We start from the raw sequence: 20,955 nt of genomic DNA, 5'->3' as shown, positions 1-20,955 counted from the left end.
TTGCTGCATCTGCCAGAGCTACCTTTAGAAATCCCTCCATGGGAGCCCAGCTCCATGCCTTTTGCTTCTGCTAATGCTTGGGAGCATCTAGCCCTTTGCATTTGGCATCAGGCTTTCTTTGGTCCTTGACGGACCGCAGAGCAACCAGCACGGCTGGAGCAGCAGAGATCAGCAGGGATACAGCGGCAAATATAGCATGCCCTGAGGTCCTCAGTGAAGTCTTCAATTTAGCTCTCGTTAATTGGTGTTCCTCGCTCTGGAGCACTTGATAAAGTGATCTGGGAGATCCACTGCAATGTACTGCTGTCTCGGTTTATATTGAATTAACTAGCGACACTCAATTCTTCAGCTCTGGGGTGATGTACGGTGAAGTTCCTCCAGCCCTGCCCTGGCAGGTGCTGAGCAGCATCAGGACTGTCCACAGTTGTCACATCAAAGTTGTCACATCAGAGTTGTCACACCCTGCCTGAAGCAAATCCTCCACTTGGTATTCTGGGTGCTCAGCTCCTTGGACACTCAAGCCCTTGTGGCTTATTACTGATTTTCCCAGACCTGCCATAATAAATGGTGGAGAAGAAAATCGTCACCTGTGACAAAGCCCTGGGTGTTATTGGGGTCCCGGTGGCTCCTGGTTTGGCCGCTTTCCAAGACTGGTGTTGAAGCAGAACCTCGGAAACAATAGCGCATTGTCAATAGGATGCACAGGACATCATTAATAAACATTAGGGAGCTTGATATGATCTGGCAAAAGCAGTACAATGAAATGAGGTACCAAAAGCAGGATGGAGAGGAGGGGAAGAGACCTGAACAGGGTGTTTAATGACTCACCGGACTGTGAAATGCAGCGGAGAGCAGGGCTGGGATAGAAAACCTTTTAATGAATTCAACATGTGCGCACCCTTTGAAGGCTTAGCTCCCCGTTCCCCAGTAATGTTTGACCCACCTGAAGATACTGATCATATAGAAAATAATAATCAGTAAGTAATAATAGTAATAATAGGAAGAGCAGGACCCTCATCTCCAATTCATATTTATAATCCAGCAAATATCTCAGCTAAAGCCAGAAGATTTATGGGTTTGCATCTATAATTAATATCCTTCTTTATGCAAGAAAGGGTATATTTTCATACAAATAAATCTGGTGGTCTAGAACTGGATTTTGAGGACTAATACTTAAATCCCCAGCAAGACATGGTTATTGATTGTATGGATGTGTATACAACAGAGACACACTGTGCACATATGTATCGATAGCATTGTACATTTATTTTAAAATAAATAGATATGGTTTCTCTTTTAAATGCAATAGATGAAGCTTAAGCAGGAAAAAGGAGGAAGATGGGGAGGTTGGCTTGGTGTCTGCTTCAAACCGTCCCTGTTTCCCAAAGATTCAATTTGCATTAGGCCTGTTGCTAATGGCAGGGCTGTTCCTGGGCGCCAAGACACATAAAGGGCTTTGAGACAAAGGCAATCGATCTAGTTTTAGTTTTATGAGGAAAATAAACAGTTAAGCTGATATAACAGTAAAAGGGTCAAACAGGGTCAGGGCTAATGAAGTGACTCACAGCAGGTTAAAATTAAAACACCCTTCCTTTTCTCCGTCCTCCCTTGCATACCTCTCCTCCACAAGTGACTCCCGCGTCTGCCCAAAATCACACGCGTGGGCGACAGCAAAGCACCAGCTAAGGGTCGAGCCAGCTCATTCGGGGTTGGGGGCAGGACTCACTTTGGCTGAAGGTTTCCATCTCCAGCAGCATCCACTGAGCCATGGAAACCTCCAGCCAAGGCAAGCCTTGCCCTTCAACTCCTCACCATGACCACGGCGTGGACCACAACCGCTGCACGCTGCCAGGGAGGCTCAAAGGTGCCCAAAATTACTCCTCCAGGGCTGAATTGGCCACTGGTGGTTGGAGAGTCCCTTTAGGGAGCTGTGTTGTAGGCTTGGAGCTTTGCAACCTCAGGGCTAGCTCAGGTCTCCTGGAGTAAGCCCCTTGCTAGCCCATGGCAGGTCAAGTCCAGCTTGCTCAGCGTCTACGGGCTCTGGTTTGCACTCAGGGGGTCTCCTCTCTCTCTGAATACTCTCTACAACCAAGTTTCAAAAGGTTTATTTGTTCTTTTTATTTTCTCAGGGTTTCTTTTCACAGTTGTAACTAGCGGAGTGGGATTGTGCTGGGTCAGCAGTTGAACCCAAACTAGGAAAGGACAGCTTCTCCAGTGCAAGCAGGGACTTATCTGAAAAATATTGAGAATTACTGGAAATTTAAATGTAGGCACTGTTCCAAGGTCAAGGGTGTAAGCATCACCTCACTTAGTGGTGCACTTACCAACAGAGGTAAAGTACTTCTGCTGTTCTGGATCTGAAGAGTAAAGACGTGAGCAGAGCTCAGACATTTGTATTTATACTGTCCTAAGCTGTATAACATCCCCATTTAACTGAGATTTTAGTTATTCATGTTTAAATACTATTCATTAAAAAAAAAATCCCTTAGGCACTCGGCTGTTTAAGGAGCTCATCAGTGATTGCGTGCCAGCGCGAGAGCCCCGTTCCAACCTCATGGCACTGGCTGCCATGAGTGGGGAAGGAGCTTCTTCCCCCAGATTATGGGGTCCCAGAAGAGAGATTATACCCGTGGGAAGGAGGAGGAGGGAAATGGCAAAAATACCGGTACAGTGCCACAAAGCGATGGCGAGCCCCCAGGCAGGTTGGCTGCACCCTGCTTTGGGGTGTCAGCTCCATCACCCACGGGCTGCACGGGCAGGCAGATGGTCTCCTCCCTCCAAACATTACTTTCCAGTGCCAGAAAGCCTCTGTGGAAGGAGGGGAAAAAAAAGAAGCAAAGGAAACCTTCTGGCAAGTACACAAAGGAGCTGTGCTACTCCAAAACCTAGTCGCCATGGAAAAGATTTCCCTATAGACATGTTGCCAAGTGCACTCCCTGTATGAGTTTTACCCCCACGAAGAACACGGGCTCTGGGTGCCCAGACACTGCTCTTATCTGTGGCTGTGAAAGGGGGAAAAATATTCGTGGCCATTGCTTTGCAAGGCTAAGTGCAAATAGCACAGGGGCTTGGGCAGCTGCAAACAGTGTGGGGTACTTAGCCAAGGCAGAGCTTTGCTGCAACTTCATTTTCATGATTTAGCATTCCTGCTGTAAATAATTGATACTAATGTAAGTGAGATAAGAGACAGACTGTCTGTGGGCCAGGAGGAAGTGGATCCTGGTGACATCCACCCGAAAATACGCTTGCGGATTTGTCTCGAATAAAAACGTTGAAAAGGCAAACACAAAATCTGAGAGGCGGGGAGGGAAAAGGGGTAAGAAAGGTAATCTGTGGATCAGCTCCGAGGACTCTCATCTCTCTAAGAAAAAGCTGCCACTATTAATTTCCTTAACAAGAGAATTCTTGCACTAACGAGCACTTTTTAGCTCTCCCTAAACACTGCTCTCGCACTAGTCAATAAGCTGTGTTCGTGCATTGCCAGTGAGCTGGGTGGGTATTAGCATGGTTTAAGGAATTAAAACATCATTACGGGGGTGTGTGGAGTGCACCCCGCTTTGTCGGAGACCGTGCCGATGGGAAAATGCCAGTGAGCTCGGTATATTTGATGCCTTTGGCTTAGGTTATCCACAAACCAGCTGAGTACCAGGAAGGAGCTCTCCTGCATCTTAGTCTTTGAAACCGGAGAAGGCAAAATTATATATCTGGTCCGGCGAGGGCAGCCGTGAGCTGGGCGATGGAGACAGCCGCTGCTGGGCTGGAGAAAGGGAGATCTCCCTGCTGGGAGCGTTCGAATCCAGCACGTCCCAGGGGCCATTACACAGTATCCGTTTCTAAATCCTGATTTTGGAGGTCGCTATTGGCATCTCACGTCTTCTGAGCAGTCGGTGCCCGGCGGCAAACAGACATTGACTTCACTTGACATGACGTAATGCCCGCTTTCATCCTGTCTAGCATATATAAAAAAAGATAACGTCGGCAGAAACAAAAATGACATGACCGTTGATTGAGCCACCTTACAGGTCTTCGCTTCTCTCTTCTGTGTCTCCATCCTTACACCCTCCCTGCGTTATGGGCTGTTCATCGGCCCAAGGACCTTCCCGTAGCTGATGGCTTTAAATTGCTGGAGGATGCCACACATAAGTGAAAGAAACCTGCAGTGGCAATTCCTTCATTTTAAACTATTCCCTTGTAAACGTAGCGAAGGGTCCCTCAGATCGTGGGTCTCCCATGCCTACAGCAGGCAGGTTTGTTGTACTCGTGTCCCACAGGCCACGATTTTACACGTCGCTCCGGTACACACACATACAGAGCTATAAATTTGTTTTAAAACATACTTCTTAACAAATAGATTTCATGCAGGAAGCCAGACAAAAAGAGCTGTTTCGGAAATGAGAGGAAAGAGCAGCATTGACTCATCAGTGATACGGACGGAGAAAGCTAGAGAGACTTTCTCATCTCTAACATGATTTTATGATTGAGTGAATAATGCATATTAGCATAATACTAACTAAAAAAATCCATACTCATCATTTACTATTAATTAGTTATCAACATTATCCCATTATTAATTATTAACATTTACACTATCAATCAGCCCCTGGCTGACTGATAGCTTAAAATCTTGCATAAAGATTGTTACAATAGCTACAGTACATCACATAATGTGCTTCACAGTCGGGTTGTCATATCCTCATCTATAAAGCTTTTTACTAATGCACTTTACAACATATCTTACAGTACATGGATGAAGAATGCGGCTGCACCCAGTAATAATTCCATTAATTATGAATAAAGCATTTACAAATGACATCCTTATTTAAAAACGGTGATGAACACATTTTGTTTTAATGCGGATGCACTGTGTAATTTGTAATTCCATAAAAAGCAATGCTGGCAGCACGGGTCAGGGAAAAAGGGCCGAGATCTTATGATCTTTCTTTACATCAGAAAGGGAAAAAAACAGTGGAGAAAATAATTGACAAACAACAGACGTTGGGATAAAGCTGACCAAACTCCAAGGTGATGGTGGGAAGGGACGTTTAAAGGTGCCATGCAAAGCTGGAAGGCTGAAAGACCTTATCCAATGACCTTGCACTGCGGTTGTGTCAATAAAACTCTATCCTACATTAACAGTAAGGCTATATTTTCATTGTTTTCTCTCATTTGCGATGTTTTCAGCTGGCTGGCAGCTCACCAGGACTCGTTAACCACGTAGAGTTTGCCTTTGCAGTACCTTGGTAGCGCTTTGTCCTATAGGCTGTTGGAGATGGCAGAATATTTATTACATACAATATTTCAGCAAGGCTACTTACGTCAAGAGGCTATAAATACATTACTCTTCCTAGTTTACTTAAGGGATAAAAAGTGAGTAGCTAAGTTTACAGATCAGGCTCAAGCTCTATTACTGTGTGGTCTGTTCATTTTCATATACATCTCAATTGTTTGAAATTATTTTCCAAATTAATCCTGTGAGTAATGCCTGACTTACTGATCATTTCCGAGTGCTGCTGGTCAAGTTGTGCAGCAGTCGTCTTTAGGTTATTACACGTATTATGCAAGAAAGGTTAAACTCATGACGCTTTTTGGTAATAAAGCTGTAAATATTAATGTTGGTCACAGTTTTCAACGGAGAGCCATAAGCCAAGAGCTTCTTACACCAAGGTGCAACCTTGGCGTGCTAAAGATGTGAGAACTGGGGATGCAAAAATCCCAGCAATTCACTTCTGACCACACTGGCGGGTGGCCGGGAGCTTTGGTGGTCAGCAGAAAGTCACCAAACTCCTCCTGATTATTTTTCCCTTAAGTTTATCGGTGTTTACAGCAGTCTGGATGAACAAGGTGCCTGGACAATTCACAGACCATGGTGCCACGTATTTGTTAGCACGTAGCCAAAGCCGTGCATGGCAGCGAATGCTGAGTGCGATGCAAGTTTCTGTAGAGTCGGAGAGTCCAGAGAAAAGAGACCTGGATCTGTCATGGAAAGATAAGAAAAAAGTTTGCCTTAGGAAGGACCTAGTTTGGGGTTCAGTCAGACCTTTTTGCAGGTGTCCTTCGGAGATGAGGCTGCAAAACAGAGCCAAGCCAGGCATGAATTTCATGTGAATTATTTTCACGCTCCCTTTCCACGTGTTCTGGTATTCATGGGTGACAATTAGTGCGAAGCATGAGATGTGACATGGCCCTTTCCCCATATTTTCAAGTCAATAAAATAGTAAAAAGTTAATATACAGTGTTTATTGCCAGCACTGTCAAAGAGGGTATTCTGCAGTCACCCTCTCCTCCCAAACCCAAGGAAAACCAGGCAGCGTAGGAGACGCTGCTGTAATTAGAGGTCCCCTTGTGCAAAGCTGCTTTGAAATTCCCAATATTTCTCCAAACCACCAGCAAGTTGGTTTTCAGAGCTGGCTGACAGAGGATTTATTTATTAAGGTTTTGGCTGTTTGCAGCAGTGGCTGGGCAGCAGCCGTTCCACAGAGTTATCAAAAATCTATTTCCTCGCAGAGTCGCAAGTAAAATACCAAACCCCCTCTGAAAAGCTGAGTGCGACATTTACATTTTAATCTCACAAAACACTTTGGTTTCTGACAAACTGGGGTTTTCGGTCTGTGTGTTAGGGAGAGGAAAGGCAGCGGGGTTACAGGAGGAAGCTTTATAGCCCTGGGAGTGAGCGCAGGCTGTTTTGTATACGTGATACGGCCGGAGCAGCACGGTGACAGCAAAGATTGTCATCCTTCAGCGCTGCTGGAGCCAAGTGAAAAAGAAAAGCGGCTTGGTCCCAAAAGCTAATGGTGCACGGGCATCTGAGTTTGGTTAGCGATGGCATTTGCCTGTGTAAAACAGGTCGGGGTTGGAGGAATAAGCAGCCCTGTGCTGCCGGCTGTCGTGCACAGTCACTCCTGGCTACAAACAGAGCCAAGACGGGGGGTTTGAACGTGGGGTTTGCGGTTGCCATCTTCAGCCTCGGCTGCCAGCGACCCAAGAGCAAAGGATGCTCAGCTCCGAGCCAGGCTGGCCCTCCCGCAATGCGGAGGTTTTTCTTGCACCTTTCAGCAGGCTGTACGTGCACCGGCAGCTCATCCTTCGCCGAACCCAGCCGCAGCCTTTATTTCACTGTCTATTTGCATCTTTGCCTACAGGGCAATTGGGATAAAGTGGAGGTGCTTGTTGGACCCAAGCTCTACAGTTTGCTGTCTGGCCATGAAAAGCATCTCTCTCTTTTCCCTGTTACCACTGGTGCTGAGGTCCTGTACTGCCTCCGTAGAATCGCTGCAGCAAGATATGAATTATGGATGAAATGAAAAATCCCAGCCCGGTGCACAGAGGGAATATGCAAAGTGTAGAGCAATCACCTCTGTGCATGAGCCTTGCTGCTCCTTCAGGTGCACGACGCCCGAAAAACTCCGCTCAGCCTCAGCCTGCGACTCCCTCATCCCACGGGTCAGAGGATTCCCTCCTCCCAAGGGCTTCAGGTTTTGAAACGATGACATTCATTAATTTGAAAAACATCCCTTTATGCTTTGTGGGATCTGCATGTGGAGGTAGTAAGGGTGCTGTACGGATAAGCTTTCTTTTGAATTTACACGCAGAGCACCTCCAGCAGTGCAGGCGTCAGGCAGGATGGGTGCCTGCTCCCAGCGTGAGAAGGGCTCACCCTGGGGAAATTTGGCACGTTGCAGATCCCCCCGCTCCAGATTTGCTCCCGAGCGCACGAACGCACGTCTGCAAACGAGGCGATGCAGGTTGCCGTGGGCAGGAGCCCCCAGCCGAGGCTGGTTTGCAGGGGCGAGCCTGGCACCGTCTTCGCCGCGAGCAGAGGAGCTCCCACGGGAATTTGCAGAGGCGACGGCTGGTTCCTGCCAGAGCTCCCTTCTGTGGAAGCAGAGAAGTGAAGGGTTGGACAAGTGCTTCGAGGTAGTCCCAGACTCTGGCTTTAAGGGGCTGTGGTTTGGGGAAGCGCAGTCTCTCTACTCATAACTTCTCTATCAGAGAAGAAAATGCCTTTCAGAAACCATTTAAAAAATGTCTTTTAATTTTTAAATGCTTTAATTTCTCCCATGCAAGCACAGCTCCTTGCTTTCGTGCACCATCTAATAGCACACTGTGAATGTGTTTCCACGCAGCCATTTCTGAGTGTGCAATATCAACATCTGTGCTAAAACCAAGCAGAAATTTTTCCCTGAAGCAATATTTTGCTCCGTATTATTGTTACTTTTTCTTTTTAATGGTTTGCTTGTCATGGGGGCTCTTCAGCCTCTTAGTTTCAGGAAATGAAGGTTCCCTGCTTCTCCCTCCTTTTCAAAGCCAGCCCTGGTAGGCAAGAGCAACGTCATCCTTGTCCCTTCTGCCAAAAATGTTTTACTTAACGCTCACTAAAATTATGCTGTACTGAAGCACCTCGTTGAACTGGGGCTTGGCCACCCTCTTCATCATCATCACGCAGAGCCCAGGTTGACATGCCCAGGAGAAGGGCCCCACACTGCAGCCGGACCAGGCATCTTTCTTCAGAGCTCAGCTTTGCAGCAGATGAAGGCTACTGGTCAGAGATGCAAAATAACTAAATAGAGAAGTTGCTGCTATAAAAAAAATCCACAGGAGCCAATGGTTACCCTTCTGCAGTAGCTGAAATGCTGCACTTGCTGCTCAAGGTCTGGTTTAGTTAATAATCCCCGTGCAGTGCTGTTATCCTGTCCTTACTGGGAGCAAGCAGGATGAGCAAAGTTTGTCCCGTTCCAAAAACCAGCATGGGATAACTGCGGGTGAAGAGGCTCTCACTGAAGGTATCAGCTGCACCTGTGCTGCAGGTGCTGATGAAGGTCACAAACAGCTGAGCAAAGTGCTAATTCCTGCCTGGAGAACAGCATTTAAGTGCCGTTATTTAGCAAGGTAGCCTCCTGTGTTTGCCCTGGCTTGTTACCTGCACCCTTTCTTTTGGGAATGGCTTTTTGAGGCCAGTTTGTTGCCCCTGGTGCCCCAGCCCTCCCTGTGCCCCCCTGCGTGTGATCCTCCGTGGGCCGTGACTTGAAGAGGCTGCGGGATGCTGTGCAGGTGAAGGTTGCTTTCCTCAGAAAGGGTCGATATGCAGGATTGGCCCGGGATGGGGAAAGGGAGCGAGAATCGCTGGTGACGTGCATCTGTAGCATCTCTAGCTGGAGAGAGCATGATTGATTTTCAGCTCTCGGATATCTGAAATAGGTCTGATGTGCAAGTATCCACTTTTGGTTTCTTTCTAATTTGTGCCTCTGTTGCCTTTCAAAGGGTTTGGGAGGGGGGTGAGCTCCGATGGACAGAACCGTGCCTTCCCGCACGCCTCTCCTTGGAGGATTTTTTGTGATGGTGGTGGTGCAGGCAGGGGTGTCTTCCAGGGACTCCTGGAGTGGCTGCAGTGGAGGGAAAAGGGAAGCTGCGGGATCGCACTTGGACGTAGAAGCAAAGCAAACGGCTGGTGTCTGGGCAGGGCTCGAGCGGACGGGCAGCGCTGTCTGCGAGTGGTGACTCCAGCTTGGCCTCCTCTGCGGGCAGTTTGCAGGTCTCTGGGTCTTCTCGCCCATCATCCTTCCCCTGCCCAAGACACAGCAGGCTGGCAGGATTAATTGATCTGTGTTTGAATTTCTCCTCTTAAGTAGGTATTAATTTTTTTTTCCCTATCATAACCACAGTGGCAAACATTCCCCTGTGCATGTATTTAAGCCATCCAATGTGGGCTGCTTTGTTCTTAATTTTGATTATTTTAAGAAGTCCTTTAGCACATCAAATAGTCTCCATGCATGAGGATTTATAGGAAGGTCTTGAGAGCTGTCAGAGTAATGTTTTTCCAGTGGCAAAAACTTAACCTCCTCTTAGATCTTTATTTCTGTGTTGTCCTGCGTTTGCCATGTGATGAAGAGATGGTGTAGCTGTGGTAAGTGCTCGGCTACAGCTATCAGGATGAAGGAGATGTGTTGTCAGTTGTTTTGGTTTTGATCCCATTTGAATGTGTCCATCAACAGCCTTGAATCAAAGAAAGTGAGAAGGAGCCTTTAATAGTTGTGATTTGGAAACTTCAAGCTTACCCTTTTTTTTTTTTTATAGACACTAAGTAAATGGTTGGCGGGCTCTTGTAAATCATAACATTTCTAAATATATCAAAAAGGCTCTCTGCCAATCTGCTGGCAAAGATGGTGTCATTCCTATGTAATTCTTTCCCCCTTTCAGATTACTTTTACATTGAATAATTTCAAATCATAATGCAAAAAAATCAGGGACTCTTAACGAGACTAGCTAACACCGTGATTAATGAAAGTGTAATGGGAGCTACTGTACAGCCATTAGAAACCAGTTGGCTAATTAGTGTAATCACAGAGGTGGAAATAATTAAAAGACCATAAAATAGAGGTAGCCTAATAACAACATTTTCCTCTGACCCAGAACTGGTGAGAAGAGGATGGTTTGCTGGGTTAGGAACAGAAAGAAGCGGAGACTGAAGAGTCTGGGAGTAATCACCGTCAATGAGGTCTTGGGGCTGGATCAGACAAGTAGAAATAGAGCAGATTTTACAGCAGGGTAATCCACATTGCAGCAGAGTTCTCCGGCAAAGGCACTTCATGTTACAGCACCCCTCTTCCATATTTATCCATTGCCACAAGTTTTGTGGCAAACTAATCAAGACATGGGTACTTGTGGCGAGGCAGGATCTGGCTGGCTCTCTTTCTTTTTTACTCTTTTGTTCCCTTTTTTCTTTCCCAGGTTATTAGCAAATATAGTATTGAAACATCATTCACCTTGCAGCCCCTGAGCCCTTCAGGCTTGGTTTTGGGAAAGGGGGAAATCAGTGTCCTAAGGTACTTAAGAAGAAAACCCTGTTAGAGGATTCACTATATTTATATGATAGTGTATTGATGTAGGTTATTCACTGTAAGTTTCACTAGACTCTAACAGTTGAAAAACCTCTTGCTAAGAGGGAAAAGTCTTTCTGGGCTGAGGAGAGCGGTGCAGTGACCGGTGAGGGTGAGAGCTGGGTGCCAAGCAGCCCTGCCACCCTCTTCAATCCTCACCCACAGCCTTTGCACCCAGGTTGGTGCAGAAAGCCCCGAGTCCTTTGGGCAATACCAGCACGTTAGTATGGTGGTGAATCCTAAACAGCCCCCAAAATACATGGCCGGTGCTTCTCCAAGGGGTCTCCCAGGCGGGACTGTTCAGATTCATCCCTTGTTAATGAGAGATGCAGGACAGGGTGATGAGTTGGATTTCACCCCTGGTGATTAGAAGTGACCTACCTCTTGCTGATAGACGAAATAGCTCCATGTAACAGGCTATAAAAAAATCTTAACTGGTAATTTTCCAGTTCGATGGGTCACCACTATGGCCATCTCCATCGGCTCTTATCATTTCTGCCACGGTTTTGTGTGTGTTTCATTTGACCTGGGTATAATGAGCAAAGAAGAATAAAGTAGCTGCAGACACACAATCAACGATCATCCGCTGAAGCTGATGAAGATGCCAAGACTGCTAAGTGGGTCTTCATTAGCTATTCACAAGCTAAGAGCCGTCCTTATTTATTCTTCCTTCCTAGGTGAATCTGTTTTTGAATATCTTTTGTACTGATCTTGTCTGGGGGGTGGGAGGCTGGATGGAGGGTACCACCACTGCCAGGTAACCAGATTATTTTCATGAAAAAATAGACCGTGACACCAAGTTGGCAGCAAGCTGAAAAGAAAAAACAATGTGATGCCATTTACAGAAGGAAGGAATAATTTTCCCTGGTGACACTTCTAGTGGGAGGCAGAACTTATCTCCTCTTTGCAGCGCAAATGAAGCATCACAGCCATAGCATTAACTGTGCTTCCACGTTTCCAGCTTGTCTTTTCATTAACCTTTTTTTATTGCTGTAGCAGCGAACACGCTTTCCAGGGAGGGTTTGCATTGCCGGAGATGCAAGCCCAGGATGTCCCACCCGGGTCCCCAGGCTGTGGCACATGCAGCCAAACGGATGAGCCTGATGGTCTGTGCTGCATGTAGATGAGCTTGCAGTGAAGAAGGGAAACCTGATATATATCTTTAAGTCTGCTGGAGAGGGGCTCTTGGAGCAGCAGGTCACGGCCAGCCTTGGTCCAGGGGCCCTTTCGCCCTACCAGCTTGGCCGCGTGAATCACATCTCAGGACATCCTTGAGGATGCAGATGGGAAAGCGCTTAACTCCTGGCAACATCAGCGTCTTCAGGAGAGAAAGGTGCCTTCTTCATCTGCATAACCCCCTATTCCGCACTGGGCATGGCTTAAACTTTCTAATTGAAGCTTTTAAGAAAAGCCACAGCTCCTGCTGTGCTGGACCAGTTGGTTGCAGATGCCTCTCGCCCTCCCGGCCGCATCCGTCTGCGGTGAAGGCTGCCCTCTCCCGACACGCAGAGTATCCGAGGGATGCGGTGGTTGAGCTTGCACCCCACCAGCGCAGGGGGCCCAGCACCCTCAGCCAGCACCCACCTCGGCCCCAGCCACGCCGGGCACAGCCCAGCGATGTCCCATCCCAGTAAGCACACACCAACACGGCCTCAAGCATCCCCCGAGGTGGCCTGGCCCCATCACCGGCTCCTGCCCATGATGGGTCCAACCTGCGTCCCCCCTCCAGCAGCGTGTGGGTGCTGTTTGAGAAACCACCCAGAGCACTGCATTCCTTCTGCAGAAGATTTCCATTTTACCTGACTGACTCCTGCCCTCCCAAACCTGCCCAGCACTTTTTGTTTTATTTTCAGTTTTATATTCCAACAGCGTGGGAGTGAGTACCGTACTCATCTGAGTTATCTTTTTCCAGCTGAGTCTATTCACGCTGCAGACTATGTGGGTGACACCCTGGGAAAGCCAAGTTTAGCAGTGTGCTGCTCCAGGAAGGCATTTTTTTTATGAACAGCAACACGAGCCAAGCACTTGCACCTCTGGGGTTTGTAAACAGCTGATCTATGAGAGATTACTTTTTTTTCCCTTGTGCTTTTGACCTTATTTGCTGAAAATGAAACATCATCTAACCTTCCAGGAAATACCATGATTCTTCGATCTGACATGACAACATGAATCTTCTGTAAGAGTGCATCCGTTCTGCATCTCAGGTCTCTGGAACAGAGTTCTGGGCACCGGAGTGGGAATTGCAGCATCATGAATATGGGACAGCAGGACCTGAGCCCTGCACCTCTCCAGCCTGGGGAGTGACATCCCCATGGGGCTAGTCACTGACTGAGCTCATTCTGCACCAGGTCCTCATGGAAAAAAACTGAGATTTCTTGAGCCTGAATCAGCTTGAGCATCTTAAAGTTTTGTGGGAGAGATGAAACCCTTCTCATGCAGCTCTGTGGGTCTGGCTGAAATAAAACAGCTTTACAGCTTGCCCTGCTTCAGCCTCCCCTAGCCACCTCCTAGAAGAGGTCTTAAAGACTGTTGCACTGCTGAAATTTCGGGCTCTGCACGCCATGCTCAGGGAGCACAGCCCACGTTTCCGACAGTGTGTTTTCTGAGCGCGATGCCTGCGGGTACCTAATCTCGTCCGTACAATCAGCCTTCGCAGGTTGCGCCTCCCCCCCTGCTTATTTTCGTGGGACCTCAGAAGCCTTTCCAGGAAGGCAGCGCAGTGGCTGTGAGGTTTGCGTGTGGGGTGGGCTGGGGGGGGAAATCTGCAAAGCTGTGTCTGCATCGGGGCCGGAGCAGCGGAGAGGGCTAGTTGAAGGTAAGATGTTATTTATGGGACGCTGCGGTTCTCGTGCTGCTCTACAGCTTTTTGCCTCCCACTTGCCACGAGGGGTTTAGGAGACTTCATTTTGCTTAAGAATTGCATGCTTTTAGAGCCACACTGGTTTACCTGGGGTGTATTCATCAGTGTGCAGATCGATCTCCTTTGTAAGTTATTCTGGGAGCAGAGGTCCCCCAAATCCCGCTAGACCTGGGGAACGACCCGCAGCAACCTTTGCATTTTGCTGTGTTTCCCTCTGGATCAGGTCGGTGACATTCCCAATCCCCAGCATGCTGGGGAAGATGAGTTTAACTAAACCCGCAATGATACCCTCTCCAAAAGCCCCAGAAAGCTAAATGTCTTTCTTTCTGCCTGGACCACCTTTCCTTGTTTTACCACTAGATGGGAGAGTGAGACTGGGCTAACTCAGCTGCTCCCGTCCTTATCCCGGTAGGAATTCCGAGAGGTGTTGAGAACTGAGAAATGCCCGCAGGTCATCCTGCAAATCCTCCCACCTCGGGGAGACAGTGGGTAACCCCCTAAATGCCTAGTTATTGCCTAACCCCCAAACTGCCTGGTTTGGGGGGACTGATGCTTGCCTGGTGCTTTCCCTCAATCCCGGCAGTGGCCACTCTGCCCTCAGGCAAGGGGGATTCACTTACACAAAGGCTAGATATATTCTTGGGGTGATACCCTTCATTTTTCTTCCTATCCACCTGTCCTAGAGCAGAGGGAGGTGGGGAAAGCGCTTGCAATTCCCTTCTCATCCATGCCCCCCAAATTCTGCTTCCCAGGAAGCCAGTTGACCCCAATAATTGCTTTGGGAGGTAAAGAATAAAGCAGTGTTTTCTCCTCCTTTCCTTCCACACCTTTCTCCTATAGGATTCTTATGTAATGAGACTCCCAGTGATACCATTTTCCTGCAAAGATTAAAAATGGGCTGGTGCAATGACTGCACATGCAGGAGGAGAATTTGTGCCCTGGTCTGATGCCGCTTGCCTCGGGAGCTGCTGTGGGTGAGGGAGGGGAGGGTGCCTGGTTCATTAATGTCTTATTAAATTTACTTTCACTGCAGCACTTCCCATTTCCCGAGATGCTTCCCAAGGTCTTGCTGGGACTGGGTATGTTTGGGAATTATATAGTTGCAGAAGCACTTTCTCAACCAAATCACATTGCCCAGTTTGACTATTTTTATTATTGTAAGGTTTGGGGCTTTTAAAAATAAACAACTCTTCTTCCTTCCTGAGATTTCACAAGTTCTGGAAGAAATCCCATAGTAGCCAAATTCTCTGACTGCCTGTGTGACTACAGCAGAATATGTAATCCTTGTAATTTGGAAATTATTTTTCTGGGGGATTTTGTGGTCTGCCCCACCTTCCTAATTTGCAAGCTTTTTAGAGAAGTGACCCAACTGATTTGTTTAATGCCAGGCACAGTTGGGCAATGAGATGAAATAATTCCAATAACCACCCTAACTGCAGTGCCCTTATTGCATCTGCTGCAGTCTCCTGGCTTTGCCTCCACAGAAAATATCTGTCATTATCCTGTTAGAGAGAAATAACAGCTTCTTTGGAGAGGAAGTTTGTGTTTTTTACTGGACATAACTACTCCTATTTTCCATAAGCAACAGCCACCCCATCCTGTGTGTGCAACGAGGCCACTGAGTCACCAGCACGAAGCACTAACCGGCTCATGCACCTTGCTGGGGAAGACCCAAAATCCCCTTCAAAGAAGAGAAGAGACATCTTTCTTCAGTGGATAATTACAGATGAAAAAATGTTGCCTGGAAGCAATGAAAAAAAAAAAATAGACATTCCAGACCTGGCAGGTCCAGGGCACGTTTGCCTGTGCAAATGGAGCTTCTAGCTGCTGGGGACAGCCTGGGGTGGGAACATCTCCTGCCGCAGTGGGGGCCGGGGCTGGGGTTTCACCTCACTCTGTCCATGCACGGATCTGGGACGCGCGGGGATGAAGGTCAGAGCAGCCATAGGGCATCTCCAATAGATGGTTAATCGTATATCTGCTTCTGGCCATGGCCATTCGTGGGAGAAGTTACTGCCCTCAGCCAACTGCCTGCTGCTCCCTGTCCTCCTCGGACGTCAAACGCTAGGTAAGCAAGTGGAAAAAATAAATCTGAAATACTCGGGACCACTGCAGTAACTCTGATTTGCTTCGCTATGCTCCCAGTCTTTATATCCCTTTCCTCTCTTATCTCCCCCTTCACAGTCCTAGAAGAGAATTAAAAACCAGAAAAAGCACTAACTGGCGAGAGGAGCTATAAAGTGACCGGTGGGACGGTGCACCCTTGCGATGACACAGGACCGGAGGGACAAGGACACCAGAGACCGACTTCTGGCCTCTGCTGACTGCCCGAGCTGCTGCGGCTTGTCGCGGTCTAATGGCTTTCAGCAGGCCAAATGCAAAGTCAGACCTACTTCAGCAAGGAGAAGTCGAGCTGATTAAGTTTCTCTTATAATTATAACAAGGAAATGGCAAGTGCAAGTGTCGCTTCAGACAAGAAACACGTGGCAGTCACCAAGTTAAAGCTGTATTCTGTAAACCTTTCCAGTATGTGAGGCTGAGCCTTGAGTTCCTGCTGCTGCAGGACCAGGGGGAGGAAAGGAAAAAGGATTTGAGCATGGCCCAAGCTGTGGTCCACGGGATGTGTTTCAGGAGAGCTCAGCTAGCCGTGAAACATCAGCCCTGATGAACGCTTGGGGCAGAGTCCGGCGCAACACGTGTGCGTGCACGGCACTTACTGCACTAGTAGGCAGCTCCAGCAGCAATATAAAGAGTGTAAAGCTTAAACTTTTATAAGCATAGATGCAGAGACCATAATGGAGCAGTGGATTAGCAAAAGGCAGCCTTGCTGGGAAATGTTGTGTCGCTGCAGGTTGCAGCCAGAGCCCTTCGGTAGCTAGCTTGCAGCAGCAGTGCGGACCCTCATGGTGGTGATTAAAAGCGGCTCCATGAATTTGGAAAGCGGGCAGAGGAGTCTCCCTCCTCCTCAGGGGCATTTTGAGCCTGCAGCTGAGCACAGGGGGCTGCATATGCTGGTGAAGTACGTGGGATGTGCTCCATGGGGCTGTGACCTCTTCAGGGCGGTAAGAGGCAGTCGTGCAATGGTAAGCACAGAGCACAGATTAAGCAAAAACTATTATGAGGGTGAACATCAGCCCCAGGACACTGGGGCATCCCTGGATGGAGGGCTCTGCACCACGGGGGATGGCTGATGCTTCCCCTGATCCTGACCCGCAGGGGCAGCTCCTGGCCAGGCTGCAATCTGGCCTCGCAGATGCAGAGTCCGATCTCTCCTGTAGACCTTGAATCCTGCAAGAGGAACTATAGGGATGGATTTTCAAAATCGGTCAGAATTAGTGGGATGCAGGCCTTACCTGAGATAGCAAAAGAATTAGCCACATGATTTCTCCTCTGGGTTTACAGCAGCAATATTTTTCCAAAGTTCAAAGTCTTTATCTGCAGGAAGCATGTGACACGCTTCGCAGTCACGCCACAGTTTTGGTGCTATGAACAATTAAAAAAATCAATTTCTGGAGCAATATTTTCTATGTTTGTAATCTCTGAACTAATTACAGGACTGGAAAATCAATAGCTATCTGGAAATCTTTCCGATGCAGCTAACTAAGCATGCTACATATCATGCTGGAATATATTCTTCACAAACACATGATGCTTGTGACCATCTCCCAGATCATATGGGCAGATGATATCACTGTCAATAAGCGTCTGTACTTCATTACACTGCAATGGCAACATTTACCAAAATCTGCAGGGGGGAACTGGGCACAGCAAATAGCACAGTACGTGAGATCTGGAGCAACATTTGTGCCAGCATTTTAAGCCAAAAACAAAAAGTGTTGAAAGACTCAGTTAGTTCAATAGGAATCTTCAAAAAGATTATGAAATAAAGTCATTAAAAGTTCACGCCTCAGCTATAATGTTGTTTTTTCATCAGGATTTATTAAAAAAAAAAAAAGTAAAACCTTTGGTGACTGAAAATAACCTCTTTCTCTAGTGTCCTAGCAAGAGAGCGCGGTGTTAAATGGGTAGTTCAATGGCAACTACACGTCAAAAAACACACGTAAAAAGGAAGGGTGTTGCTCTGATGAATATGATCTCCTCTTGCTGTACAAACATGCAGTGTTGACCATGGCAACTCGGTTGGAGCCAAAGCCCAAACCCTTGTGCTGATGCTCTGCACCGCTTCCCGTGCACCACAGGCGTTGCTGGGATCTTATTTGAGATGCTGCCGCCTCACTCGTGCCCTGCCAGAGCTCAGCCTGCTCTTCCTTGGTACGGTGGAGTTTGTGCTGCTGCTAAATGAAGAGTAAATATTCCCATCAGATGCAGTGCCAAAAGCACAGCAAGTGGATAAGGAGCAAAGACCGCAGTACAGGTGGTTTTCCCCACACTCCTGTTTGCACCGCTGCTTGGTACAATGGAGAGATGAATTCTGAGCTGTCACGACACCACAAATATTTGCTCTTGTTTTATATGTTTTTCTCTGATGATTCTTCACAGCTTCCCCCCCGCCCCCCCAAGTGAACTGAGCAGAGGAAAAGTGGGATTGGGGTACATCTCTGCCCTCGCTCCCTCCGCAAGCCGGGGGATTCCCGCAGCTGCACCCACACGCGCAGCTCTCCGAGGTGGGGATCCTTGTCCCAGCGCGGAGCTTCAGGTCCTGCAACCCAGGAAGGTAGGGTGCGGAGTGTGCCTTGTTCCAGCCCTCATCTCAGGAGACAGGCCATGATTTATAGTCCCTCCTAAATAAGAATTTAGCAGGTTAGTTACGCTCAAAGAATTTAAATTTTGTAGCTGGGCATGACCCATGTAATAATGATCTGGATTGTAATTATTGGCATTATTAATTACTGTTTGCATTTCTGCAGGACTCCCACGTCCAGCTCAGGAGCTCCTGTGCACGGTGCAGCACATGGGCATGGAGAAAGGAACCCCTCGAGCTCCTGACAGCTTGCCTGGAGAAGCGGAGCCGGACCGGAGCGTGGCCACGGGTGTTTATGGTAACAGCACTGCCTCGCCCGCACCCAGAACATACACTCCCATGGGGTGGCTTTGCTAATCTGGACTGCTTTGTGCCAAAAAGCAACAGTTACAAAAACATTGTGCTTGCCATAATCACAGTCACAATTTCCCTTTTAACTCCTAAGGTTGAAATGACCTCGATGCTAACTCAGAGCTGCCAGGCACCACGTACTGTTCAGACTCTATGAGAACATACAGACGGCCGCTGCGCTCTGCTTCAACGTGTCTCCTCCTCGGATGATGCCGTCTATGGCCTTTTCCATGATTCTTGCCAGTGTAATGTCATATTTCATTCAAATAAAACTTGATTGGAGTGCAAGAAATCACTTCTATTTCTATCTTAGGAAAGGCAGGCTGCAGGGTCTGCGCATCACCTAATGGAAAAGACCTGAGAAAAAAGAGCTCAGACCCTTCAGAAATCTTTCAAAGAGAAGCTACAGCTCTTCCTTACCTCTTTTAAAATTAACACATCACACTTTGTACCTGCTGAGCAGCAAAGTTCCTAACACCGTTTCCAAATAACCCAGAGGTAAGGTATTGCAGTGCTGTCGCCGGGTAGTTTATGAAGAAGGCAAGAGCAGGACACACGGCGAGGGATCGCTGCCTCTCGTGATGTTCCCCCGGCTGCCGGCCGTCAGCACCTCGGGGACATCCCGAACTAGAGGTTTGCACGGAGATTATTGGGTTTAACAGCTGCCAGAGCGTGTGTCACCCATGAATTTGTCTAATCCTTCCTTGAACACACTTACACTTTCAGCTCTGCAATGCCCTCCAGCAACGGTTGCCATTGTTTAATCAGGAGCTGTGCAAGAGTTTGCTTTAAACCTCCTACCTCATCCTTTCATTTACAGGATCCTTTGCTCTTGTAATAATAAATGCAGCTCACAGTGCTGAGCAGGATGGATTCTGATGCTCCAGTTTGCAAAACCAACAGGGTCTTACAGAGGTAGGATAACACAAAGTCTGGTAAAAATCCCAGGGGGGATTTTCAGGAGTGCATTTCCCACTGCAAGCCAGCACTAGCCACTGCTCTTGAAAAATCCCACCCTTACTCGTTATTTATTATATGTTTCCTGTGAATGAATTTCTGGCTCAAATTAGAGTTATAATAAAAGTCTAAAAAAAGTCTTCTCTTAGGAAAAAATCCAGTTCTGTACTTCCTTCCCCAAGATTTGTTGCTTGTTCTGCAACAGGAGATGTGAATCATGGCCGTATTTATAACAGCAATATTAGGAAATGATCATTCAGGCACCAGAAATCTGTATTAGACATTATGTCTTTAAATAAATTGTTTATTACTATGTTAACCTAATCTTGTAAATACATGTACACTTAACTATATTAAAAATGTAAACGTTCCCAGAACTGGACTTTACATGATGAATATACAACAACTCCCCCTCTTTCCTAGTCAGCTCTGTGGATCTTGGAAAAACGAGGATAGTTTCATTTGATGGGCATTAATAAGGTTTATGTCTGCAGAGATTTAGCCCAAAGATTGTCATGATCATCTCAGGTCCCACATGGCTTACAGGACTGAACTTGAAGAAACATCTTTCAACAGCTGCTGGTGTCGGAGCAATTCCAGCTCTGGGAGCGCCTCCAGCCAACTAACTTCCCTTCTGTGGCACTAAATTTGCATTCATTAAAACCAGATTTTTAATGATTTATGGAGATTTATAAAAAACGGCAGCCCAGAGCTCCTGATACTCTCAAAGCTTGTGACAGAGGTACGACACATCATAAATCCATCCCGGTGTGAAATACTGAATGAAAATCATTGCAGGTATATCTGCAAGTGTTAACATGATCCATAAAATCAGGCTTTCAGTCAAACTAAAATGCTCAGAGCCTCCCAAACCCAAGGAGATAGTAACCCATATAATAACAACAATATAATGATTATAATGTTAGTAAAAATACTACTAATACGATTACCGGTCTCCTTGTCATTGTTTATTACCGTCACAGCCCTGATAATTCTCAGCTCTAATGACGGATGGGGGCAGAGATGGCCCCATCCTTTCAGAAACAACCTTTGTGCCCACCACCAAGCCCCAGCCAAGGGAAAACCTTGTCCCCTTCAATTTTAAAAGAAAAGCCACCAGCAGCATCAGCCACTAGCAGAGGTCCATATCCAGTCTGGCTGAGCTTGACAGGCAAGGGAGCAAAAGGAGACAGTCCCAAGATTAACTCCAG

The 20,955-nt window shown here is 47.3% G+C and overlaps 1 long non-coding RNA gene across 3 annotated transcripts in view; it reads left to right on the top strand.

Moving 5' to 3' along the window:
- Positions 1-20,121, top strand: part of LOC138689273 (uncharacterized) — a 70,344-nt gene extending 50,223 nt beyond the window's left edge. Inside the window, exons 3-7 of one of the 3 annotated variants that reach the window (XR_011328128.1) lie at positions 12,114-12,207; positions 12,787-12,912; positions 13,006-15,802; positions 15,919-18,734; positions 18,882-20,121. This is a non-coding gene — a long non-coding RNA (uncharacterized lncRNA). Of the gene's footprint in view, positions 1-12,113; positions 12,208-12,786; positions 12,913-13,005; positions 15,803-15,918 lie in introns of all 3 variants that reach the window. The other 2 variants (XR_011328127.1, XR_011328126.1) reach the window with 2 other exon arrangements.
- The last annotated feature ends 834 nt before the right edge of the window (positions 20,122-20,955 follow it).

The sequence above is a fragment of the Haliaeetus albicilla genome, chromosome 2, assembly GCF_947461875.1.
Source record: "Haliaeetus albicilla chromosome 2, bHalAlb1.1, whole genome shotgun sequence".
Lineage (NCBI taxonomy): Eukaryota > Metazoa > Chordata > Aves > Accipitriformes > Accipitridae > Haliaeetus > Haliaeetus albicilla.
This window is presented reverse-complemented; position numbering and strand designations above follow the sequence as displayed.